The sequence below is a fragment of the Astyanax mexicanus genome, chromosome 16 (genome assembly GCF_023375975.1).
Source record: "Astyanax mexicanus isolate ESR-SI-001 chromosome 16, AstMex3_surface, whole genome shotgun sequence".
Classification (NCBI taxonomy): Eukaryota; Metazoa; Chordata; class Actinopteri; order Characiformes; family Acestrorhamphidae; genus Astyanax; species Astyanax mexicanus.
Window position 1 is genome coordinate 26411525 of NC_064423.1, and position 12106 is coordinate 26423630.

General features: G+C 35.6%; 1 protein-coding gene across 24 annotated transcripts in view; it reads right to left on the bottom strand.

The window, feature by feature from the left end:
* Positions 1-1403: 1403 nt before the first annotated feature.
* Positions 1404-12106, bottom strand: part of sox2 (SRY-box transcription factor 2) — a 156183-nt gene continuing 145480 nt past the window's right edge. For 22 of the 24 annotated variants that reach the window (XR_007424702.1, XR_007424700.1, XR_007424705.1 and 19 more), the window contains 2 exons: positions 11258-11331; positions 1404-1614 (listed from right to left, as the gene is read on the bottom strand). The gene's annotated coding sequence lies outside the window, so the exon portion shown is untranslated. The remainder of the gene's footprint in view (positions 1615-11257; positions 11332-12106) is intronic. The other 2 variants (XM_049465240.1, XM_049465238.1) reach the window with 1 other exon arrangement.

The window sequence follows — 12106 nt, forward strand, 5'->3', positions numbered from 1 at the left end:
AACAACATTTATAAGGAATACATAGTACTATGTAGATGGTAAATTATCAATTAAAACTACTGAATAATTTATTGTAGATATAAAATAATTACTATTGGATACAGTGGACTGAATAATTATTTTATTATCTGAACCGAATAGTTCATACTAGATAGTGAATAATTCAAAGTAGATATTAGGGGTGGGCAATATTATATCGTATACAATATATCGTGACACAAAAATATCATGATATTAAAAATCCATATCGTAATAATAGGGATGGTTTGTCTTAAAAGTAGTCCATTATTTACTGTGAATCTTTAAGTGTATTTATGGTATAATTGTTTTTGTTTATAGTTTTTGTTAGTAGTTGAAAAATATTGTAGTAGTATGAAAATATTCTGCAATATTTTTGCTGCATTATATTATTTTATGCTATATTATTTATTTTGCCACATTATGATTATACTGTTATACTATTATACTATATTCCTGAAATTAATGAATTATTTTTCTGTTTTCCTATTTTGCCAAGTATATCGTTATCGCAAAAATACCCTGAAATATCGTGATATTATTTTAGAGCCATATCGACCACCCCTAGTAGATATAAATAATTTGTAGTAGCTGATAAATTAATCATTTTTGAAAACTTAAAAGTCATGTTAGATGCTCATAAAATACATATTGGATACTGAATAATTCATGGTGAATTCTTAATCATTACTGGTGCATACTGAATATGACATAATGCCTACTTATTCTTTTGAAGTAGTTACTGGATTATTAATTTTGAATAATAACCTGAATAAGCCAGAGTAGATACTGAATAATTCATAATGAATACTGAATTATATACAGTGCATACTGAAACTGAACAGAAACTGTATAATTCATAGTAGATATTGAATATAAATAAATTATGTTCCTAGCATTTTGTTTTCATCTGGTTTGGTTGCCTGGGATTTGTGGGGAATGATAAAGAGCTTTTTTAGTGTTTTAATCCTTAGTATAAGATAAAGTGCTCTTATGAAATAATTACTTAAATAAACAAAAACAAAAAAAATAAAACTTTTAATGAGTGTCTATTTCCAATATAGAGTTTATATAATAGGAAATCTACATTTACATCTTACTATTACATATTACTAGTTAGTGACTGTATGATGTGTAAAGTTTACAGAATGTTTAAATTAATTTATCCTTGATATAAATTAGATTTTTTAAATTAAATGTCATGTAATGTAAAGACAAAGAAACGTCAATTTACTTGACTACATGTGTGCACTGGGAGTTTACACTATAGTTACAGCAGCTGCATTGGTCTATTTCCACCACCTGTACCTCAGGCAACACATCTTATAGATGACTTTCAGACAAATAAACAGTTCAATTTATAAAAATACAGAGGACATGATAGCTTATTTTAATACATTTTTATTATGTTTCACATATTCATACAAAATATACATAAAAATAAAAACAGACAAATAAACTGATGTCAGGTGGCTAATTTCTGATGACCTGCACTCCTGGTCATGAGTAGTGGAGGATTCATCTTGTGCCCGGAGCAGAGAGGTGCACTGTGGGTAAGGCAAGACCATGGCTGTGGGTGTGCATAGTCTTCATCACCTAAAACAAATGGTGGGTTAGGAATGTGAGATGTTATTTAGGCTGATATAGAGGTGTGTGTGTAGAGGGTGGGCTTTGCATGGCAAACACCATTGTAGATCCAGTTTTGACTGAAATGGCAGTAAAGTGTTTATTCAGACTGACCAATGGTGTTTAAAATCCTGACCTTTATGAACTGAGAAACAGATGGAGTGCCAACCAAACAGACACATACGTCCTAGTTATTTAGATTTAGATTGACAGATTGCGGGTAGGCAGTGTACTTATGTATGGTATGATGTTAGTTCTTAACCATTGTGTAGTGATTGTTTTTGATGGGTGTTTTGGTTAACCATTTCACTGATCCTGTACATGTTACAGGTTTTCTGCTTTCCTGATACAATATACGTCCAACAGAACAACAGAAATTATACATGCAAGCAAGATCTATGAAATCACATATGTAAGAAGTAATTTTCATATGCAGTTACAGAAATAAAAGCTTTGGAATTGTGATACCTAATTACACAATTGTAACAAGTTGAGGAATACTCATATGCAGTTACAAAAAAGTAAAAAGTGTTATTACAACATTGTATTAAGTTCTTCTATGAGATAGATTTTTTTATTCATAAATGTAACAAGTTTTGGAATTCCCATATGGAAATATAATACCACATTTTGGCATTCCACAATGTAATTGTGGAAGCTGGTATGCAATATAAATGTACCACTGATATGAAATTACAGAAATTTGACTGATTAATATATGACTGATTAATGATTAATATCTCTTTGCATGTAACTTGCCAAGTTCTTGGATCTTTGTTTATAAACAGAGTTGACTGTCAGATTTGAAATACAAATCTAAACTGTAGGTACAGATAGTATAGATGGTCTGTTATGTTGTGATCTTGCTGCAACCATAAATTATAATATATTAATATATTAATATATAATATAATATATGATATATAATATAATATATAATATACATTAAAAACAGTTCTTTCTTTAAACCTTCAGACTCACGTAATCTCACAAGAAGAGTGAAGAGGGGATAACTTCTAAACATAGCCACTGACTGCTATACTGTTGTAGTAATATTGCGTATAAAAGTTTTATTTCATTTATTTGGTTATGGTGTGTGGGCTACACAATTACGTAAACTTTACATTGCTTGGTGTGTGTACAGAAAGCAGCTGAGTCACAGGAGACACCTCGGGGCAGTTGTGAGTCACTGTATGTAAGAGTGTGTGTGTGTGTGAGAGAGAAAGAGTGTGTTATGTGATCGCATATGTACCTTTTATAATACATCCTCTCTTTTATAATGGAAAGCTATTTTCTGTTAGCTGAGGGGACATTGTTCAACATGGGGGCCAATCTGCCCGGCTTAAACAGCCTCTCTAGAGTGTGTTTAGAAAATTAAAGCCCTGGAATTTCCTCATAATTGTCAATTTTATCATTTTATTACAGCAAGCTAATTCTGAAGGGGTTCCCATTATGATTTATGAAATACAATTAAGCGTGACTCATTTCTGCTCCTTTACACTGGGCTGCATGAATCCGCCCCACTACATTTAAATAGCATTAAGTAATTGCGGGGAAAAAAGACACTAGAGGAGCAAGCTGAACATGTGACCGAGAGGCAAAATTGTCTTTTTTGGATTTAATGTCCTGGCCCAGCCCCCAAACACACACACACTAGCAGACAGATAGAGACACACACAATAAATATTCCAGAGGCCTTCACTATCTTCCCCTAAGTTTAAGCAGGGGGGCACATTGTCTCCAACTGATACAGAAACTAATTTCAAGTGGCTCGTCCAGAGAGATATGCCTTCCTCTGGAAATGAACATTTAGCATGAGCCAGTACCTCGGCTTCCAGAAAAAAGAAAAAGAAAAACAACCCTGACTAATGAAGTTGATCTCTTTAGCCATTCCGAACTAATTGCATAGTTAAGATTACAAAGCATTTGACTGTTTAAAATGGACTGTTAATTTAAACAGCACCATATAACATTAATATTCTGCATAAATATCACCACTATAAGCAGCAGTCAAAGATAAATTTAACTAAAAAGCCCAAATAATTTCACTGCATGATTTTTCTATATCTATGTTTTCACATAAGAAAAGGAAAACTGTGCAAATAATAAAATTAATTTAATAATGCTGGGAATCCAAGACCACGGATTTGTGTATAAACTTGTGTGTTTAGTTGATATTTATAACACAGCATACCACAACGTATGTACAGTTGCACGTGTTTAGTGGTAACTTCTAAATATATATTATCATAATGTCATAATGAACCATTTAGTTTTTTTGGTTGTTTCTATTAATATATTTGCAATAAATAAAGTAATAAAGTTTATACTTTCAGAAATAAAGTATAAATATTTCTAGAATCTGTATAGTTTTTACACCACACACACCACTCAATTTAACACACAATTTAACCAGCACACATGCAAGAAGCAGCAGCCAATCGCACACAGCACAAGGGCAGTTTTAGAGTAACCAGTTCACCTCTACATCTGTGTTTTTGGATCGTAGGAGGAGTCCCAGGTAGGGACTTTAACCCAGGATCCCAGCACTGAGAGCAAACGTGCTAACACCAAGCACAATTATACAGTGTAGCAAGTCCTAATTGATTTCTTGAGTGTCCATTGGTCAGTTTCACACAAATCATATACTGATCCAAAAATCCACCAGATGTCTACAGTACTGGGGTATGCGAGGAGTTTGGCATTAGCACAGTTGGAAACAAACATTTTTAAAAACTCGTACACACACACTATTCAAGAACATCACACAGTTGGAGAGAGTGAAATCACTTATTAACCACTGCTTCCTTTATGGAGTCCCTCTCACTCGGTCTCTCTTCCTTTCTTCTTCACTCTCTTGATTCCATTCTACTTTCTCGCTATTTTACCTCTTTCTCCCTTTCACTCACACACTTTGCCCCTTTTCTATCTGTCTTTCCCCTCTCTTCTTTTTTCTATATTTCACTAATATTCTCTCACTTTCCATGCTAATTCTCTTTTTCTCTGGTGTTTTTACTCATTCTCTTTCTCTCTTACTCATCTTCCCTTTTTCTCTCACTTGTCCTCCTTTACTTTTTCTCTTTTATTTTCTCTCACTTACTTTGCCCTCTTCCTCTCTCTCACACTTCTCCCTTAAACCTTTTTTCTCAACCTCCATCTCACTTTCTTTCATTCTCACTCTCTCCCTCACTCGCTTTTCCATCTCCCTCTCTTTCATTCTATCTCTCACTCACTCCTTCCCTCTAACTTTGCCCCCTCTTCTACTTTCTCTCTCTGGGGGTCTGGTTGGGGGGGCAGTGCAGTGGTCAGTATGGTGAGTGTGTTTGGGTTCATTGTTCTGCTCTAATCAGCCGTGGTCGATGCGGAGCCTCCAGCTTATTACGTATTCACACTCAGAGGTGATCATGGGAAGTTTTTTTTTTTTTTATCCCAGAAGCCCCGACTGCAGCAGCGCTGATGAATTACCTGCCAAGGCAACACCCAGCAAATCCTGTGAGTGTGTGTAAGTTCAGCTGACTATGAGCAGTTCTGGGTCACTGTCTCACTGAGCCATTGCCTCTCTCTCTCCCTCTGTCTGTCTCTCTCTCTCTCTCTCTCTCTCTCTCTCTCTCTCTCTCTCTCTCTCTCTCTCTCTCTCTCGCGCACACACACACACACACCTGCTGCTTCAGTTTCACTACAGCCTTCTCCTCTTTCTTCACACACACACACACACACACACACTCAAATGGGCACATACAAACACACACTACACCCAAATGTTTCTAATGAATGATTTCAAATACTATACTTTAGTCCTTATATCAAAGTACTGCCATAAAAATAGGATTCTCTGGTGCATATAAGCATGAACCTATTAGTGCCATGACTACTGCTCAGTGGCTAGAGGGGCACTGAGTTGTGGAGCAGTGGAACTGTGTTCTCTGCGAAGATGGAGCTCTATCCAATACTTTTTAGGATTAGTTGGTGAGTAAAGGTGGGGTGAGTTGATTAACCAACATCACAACCTCTCTAACACACTTGTCAGTGAATGCAATTAAATCCTTACCGCAAAGCCTTCCCTGGAAAGGAGAGACAGTTGTTCTAACAAAAGCAAATTGAACTGTTTTTTAATACTTTTTATTTTGGAAGAAAAAATGAAAAAGGTGGTATCCGAATACTTTTTAACTTATAGATTAGTTTACAAACTTCTAGCTATATATGTCCCTAGGAGAATGGACAAGAGTTTTTAGTGCGAGTATCTCCTGTGAAAGCTGGATTGTTTACTTTATTACATATTAATTATAAATTAGAACAAAGACAGATCAAGTATTTACAGAGTAACTCAGATAACATTCTAACATACTATTCTCCCTCTTTCTTTCCCCTTCAAAAAAAGGTCATTTTACTTCTGTGTGAACATCAGAGAAGTTGTGTTTTTGAGGTGTGTGTGTGTGTGTGTGTGTGTGTGGGTGTGTGTGTTGGGGTTGTTGTGGGTAGAGGCTGGAGCTGGTACGGGTTAACGTGACAATAATTAAAGTTGACTCACCCATCTCTGTTTCTAATCCCCCTGGATATACTGCACTCATACAGGTGTCCCCAAAATCCAATTAGCACAACTGTGCTCACGCAGGGCGGAGAACACAATCCAGATTAAAAAGAAAAAAAAAAAAAAAACTCCTCACAAACGACAGGAAAAAAAATCCTACTCTGTGATAACTGTCAGACGACACACTAACAAAAAAAGCATTACTAATACAACTGGATTAAAGAAAGAACTTTTGTTAGGTTGCTACTATAGTGGCTTAAATGTTAGGAGAGCTTTTATTCTGTGCAGATACAGTGAAATATTACAACGCACCCTGTATTAGCACTAAATATACACCATAACCTACACAGTATCCTATATTATATCTCCACCATAGTCTACACCATTGTCTCGCAGTCTACACCATAGCTTACCCCTAGCATAGCCTTTACCATATCTACAGTGAATTTACAATGTAACCTACACCATAGCCTACCCTTAGCCTACACCCTAGTATACACCATAGCATACACCAATGCCTGCCCTTTCCCTACACCATAGCCTACACTGTAACCCCATTGATTATCTATACTGATATGCCATCTCTTATAATTTAGCACTGTTATACTGTATTTAATGTGTTACAAGTCGAATCTCCAAACGCATCATCTCCACTAGTAGTTACAAGATTAAAGTGTAAACATAGTTATTAAATGTATTTTGATGTAAATTGTTCCTTTTTACATAAATAATCTGTGGATTTTTCACTATTTTCTGTCATTAATAATATATATATAAAACTCAGTAAACCAGTGGTGGTAGTAACATTGTCGGGGGTTTGGATACCAAATAAAATGGCTAAATTTGTGTTGCAGTCTTTATGGTGATCCTGGTTCCTGTGAACACCACTGTAAAGAAATCAGAGAAGTTTTTTTTTTTTTTTTAAGTGATTTCACACCGAACACGCTCTGAATGTGTTAATCTCAAACACAGAATGATGCAGAGAATGTTGAAATTCCTTGTTAAAAGCTGTATCAAGAGTAGTGTTTTCCTTTTAAAGGATAAAGTCGATAAATTAAAAGAGAAAACAAGAAGTTAGCTTATTGAAACTGTACTGCCCCTGGCTGTGAAAGAGAAAACATTCTTATTCAGCAGTGCTGTCTCAGGTCTCAGACTAAAAGCGAGCTGAGTGTGCTGCTGGATCTGCTATTACACATTAGCATAGCCGCCGCAGATATTTATGAATGGCTGCTCTGAATCAGGGCAGGTTTTTCTGCTCGGCTGCTTTTGAGGAAGCCTCTTACTTTTCCCATCTGATTTTTTTCCTTCCCATACCAAGTACACTCACCTCAGTTAAAACCTCAATATTTCCCTAGCAATTAAAACTTACACAAGTTAGGTGTAATATCTGAATATATAATTATACTTTATTTTTTTTTAAATAGAATAAATTCTAAATTAATTATACTTGCTTTATATTTCTCAGGCCTCATTCACTCAATACTGCCCTGCCTACAAGATAAACAACATCTGAAGCTTTCAGACCGAGATTAACTCATATTACATTCATATCTGAAGACATCTACAGGTGTTTGTGTCTGTCCTACATTTTAAGAAGACAACTTAACCCTCAGGATTTAAAAGGATGTGGAGATAATCAAGAAGAAAAATCTTAATAATAAAAGAGAACAGACTGGAACAGCTGCTGCTGCTCTCAGAACAACTGTCTTAGTTTCCACACCTCAATATCATAGAATATGTTTGGAAGACATGGTGAGAAACTTCTATGGCTGAGATGTGGAAAAAAAATCTCCCTGTCCTGAAAAGAATGGGAAATGTAATAAGGGGTAGATACACTTTTCTTCAAATACAAGGAAAAAGATGGGGTAGACAGTGCTTCACAGAACCTTGTAAAAAAGGACCAGACTATATTGACCTAACTGGGTTCTGTTATTGTTGTTAAGAAATATAAAGTATATAGAACATTTTTGATAGGAATGTACTTGATATTTTGAGTGGGAATTAATAGAGTGGAGCTCTAAACACTCAAACGTCAGATTTTCAGCTCTGTGGTTACGCAGTGGATATATGAACTAGAGCAGAAGTCTTGGTGTCAGGTGTTGAGCTTAGTATCTGATATATGGAATGATAGGTCAACATGTGCACTGCCTCAAGGCAGGTGTGTAGGAGAAAGTGTCCCCGCAGTAAGTAGAATAATACTCAGTCAACTGATTTGCAAGCATGTAACATGCTTTCCTCCCCGGTTGGATCCCGCTACTACAAAAGCCACCAGACAGACTACCCCTCCTACCCATAATGCCCCTCTACCCCCTGCTCTGTGTCCCATGCTGGGGTATGTAGGAGGAAGCTAGTGTCCAACCTCCTGTCCCCTATACTCCTCAACACACACAAAACACACACATTCATGAAAAAATTAGGTAGTTTCATTCAAAACCTTCTAAAGATTCAGACACAAACTATTTTAACTCAAATTAAAAACGTATGCTTCATAAAGATTGAAGTTAGACTGAAGCGTGCTTTGATTAACCTTTATAAGGATTCAAATTATAACATTCAAACCTATTTGGCTTTAACTTTATAAAGTTTTAAATTAACAGTCAAACTTTGATTTATTTGAATCACCTTTGTAACAATTTAACTTTTTAAAGACAAACTAAAAGATTCACAATTTATTTAATTAAATTTTATAAGGATTCAACTTAAGGATGCAAAATTTTTTAATTCAAATATTCAAAAAGAAGTGTTGAATTCTGTAAAGGTTAAAATTTAATGATTTAAGCTGCTGTCTGACAAATTAAGTATTTGAATTAATGTAAAGAGTATCTATCCATCTACCTGCTTATTCATTGTCTCTTTTAAATCCAAGGGTATTAAAGAGTTTCTTATTTTTATTTGAGTAAGTGTCTCTACTGTCCAGGACAGACTTTCTACTAGACTTTGGAACACTGTTGTAAGGATTTGATTGTGTTCTACAAAAAAAAAATAGTGGTGTCAGGATGTTGGATGATCATCACTTCAGCTCATTCCTAACTTCCCAGCTCATCCCAAAGGTTCAGTATAGAGCATTATCATCACTCCAAAGCTCAATGCTGGGGGGCTTTATACCTCTTTAGGTGCCAATAAATAGGTACTGAACTTGCCACAGTACTGGATACAGGGAGTGTGTGTACATGCATGTGTGCAATCATTACAAGAGGTGTCCACATACACTTAAGACATATAATGTACCTGTCAATACTTTTCTACAAACTCAACAGTACTTGCTCATACACACTTCTCCTGAAAATAGCATGTGGAGTTTGGAGTGTGTGATGGTGAACGGCTCTTGTGTGCTTATGAGCTTTTAGGAGTTATTTGGTGTCATGTCTGACCTCCACTAAGTCAGTCATTAGTCATTGGAGGTTTGTGTATTTGATTTGTGCTTTATTGAATATCTCTCCCTTTCTTCTGGCTGTCTTATTCTGATATCCCAGCCTAGTCCAAAGTAAACCCAACTTTCATTAATTAATGCGAGACAATGGGACGCGTGATCCCAGTCACATTTGTCCTTAGAGAAACACAACGAGTGGATAAGCCAGCCATCAGTCTTAATTGGCCCTCGCTAAACCGCCATGAGCTCGGGTAATGATAGCAAATATCCTGGTGGGAGTTCTATTTGAGCTGTGAGCTGCAAAAAAATGACTCTGTAAACATAAACCCACATCTCTGTGGATGAGCCAGCTTTCAAATTTGCTCTGGACCCAAACACCCCCCCAAAAGGGAACACTGAAAGCAAAACTCTGAACCAACAGAGTCTAAAGAGCCTAGACAAATCTAAAGCCTATGAAAGACTTTATGCAACAGTGTATAAGTCAGGACTGATAACTATACTTGAAAGACTCATTATATAGTAACTATACAGCAACATAATTTAGTAATGATTATAGAAAAAAAAAATAACAAATATTCAATAAATGTGAAAAATTAAAATGTTTTTGGAAGTAAGGGGTTAAATAACTGTTTAATGCCAAAGTCTTTACAGAACCCAAATATTTTTGGCATTACTCAATATGAGTTTAATTCATATTTACTGAATATTTTACTACAAATATCAATAATAACCGGTTTAATAGGTAAAAAAACATATAAAACAATTGTTTTCTGTTTTTATACAGAGATTCTCTGATGTCCCTGCTGCTGGAAAATAACCATTACTTTACATTTACATTGTGGCAGCAAAAGTGACAAAATCCTTTTTTCCCATTAATATTTTATATTTTCTTGCTATTGCAGACTGTATTTAGCAGTGGTATATTAGCATAACAATTTTGTAATAGCGGGATGGTCTGGAAGGTGAGAAAACAGGAGTTTTGGGAAGCAGCTGACAGCCATTCCAGCACAAAAGAGAATAGTTTGCAGGAACTTGTCACATTCCAGAAAACAAGTGCAGCTTTCCCCCTTCTTTCTACTGTCCATCAAGGGAAGGCTGTCAGGAGGTTGATCAGGGGCCACAATGACCCACCATGCAAAAGTAAAAGCACCCCCAACAGAGCAGGATCCGCCAAATTTGATATCTACCCACCCTACCACAGGAAGCTTCCCTGCTGGATGCCCCCCATACCCCTGCTCGCTGACAGCAAAGCAAGGTCACACTGTCCCCCAACCAGATTTTAATCCTTACATACAGCTGGCAGGGCATAAGTGATTAGTCACAGGTAAAATGAAATGAAGTATTATTTATCCAAAGCAAATTACACATTAGTTATGTTAAATAGAAATCTGGGCTGAAATAAATATTTCTATTCAAGAGAGGGACCAGAATGGCCTCTATAATGTTCATATGATTCATACAGTTAGTTGCTCTATAATACTATTTGATCCTCACAGTCATCCTGACAGATTGTACAGTACTTCATAGTGTTCAAATGATCCTCGTGGTCAGTCGGACAGCATGTATGTTTTTTTTTTTTTTTTTTTTACAGAATATTTTCAACTGTGTAAAGATGTGTAGAACAGCTCTCATGGTGGGCAACAAACAGAACATTACATTTTCGGTCACTAAAGTGTGAATAGATTAGAAATTCTGCAGTTTTATGAGGATGTTACCTTTTTACTTCTCCAGGACTGCTGGATCATTGCTTGTGCGTGTTTTCAATGCCAGTTTTCCACATCCTCCCATGCTGCATAAAACACAAATTAAAGAGACTGTTAACAGACCAATACTAGGCTTTCAGGAGTTATTCCACAAAACATATCCTATACATTCTTTAATGTTTTAAATGCTAGCAATCATGCTATTTAATTTCATTACATTTTGGGCTAATTTACCATAAAGCAAACTTCCTGCCCTAAGTTCAATAACCTAAAAACAAAACTGTGACAAGCTTAAAAAAAAAAAAAAAAAAAGTAAAGTACCTTACAGCACCTTATTATTCACTGTAATATATTCCCAAAGTGTATATAGTAGAAATAGTAGGTTTTCATAAAGAACCATAGGAAACATTGATAGGTTGTTTCTTAAAGAATAGCATTTGTAAAGGAGTGTGTGAAGTTTAAAGAACCTTGGCACAGTCTGTTCATTCTAAAATGTTTGTTGCCAGAAAGTGTTAACAACAACCTGATTTCTTCCCTTGAGAACCAACCTTTTAATGAAGTTGTTTTTGTAACAGATATTCCAAAATAGACAGCATATATAAGATTGGTTTTACTGTAAATTACATGGAGAACCTTTCATATTATGTGATGGTTCTCAAGCCTAGTTATTTAAGGAACCAAACGTTTTCTATGGTATTGCTCAAAGAACCTTTTAAGAGTGCAAGTAAAGGTTGTTTCTGAAACATTATGTAGAATCCAAAGCCTTAAAGCATCTAGGAGCCTTTATTATTCAAGAATGCACATTTCTACAGAAGGAAAGTGCATTTTTTCCAGGATTTTCAGCACAATCGATTTTTGCTT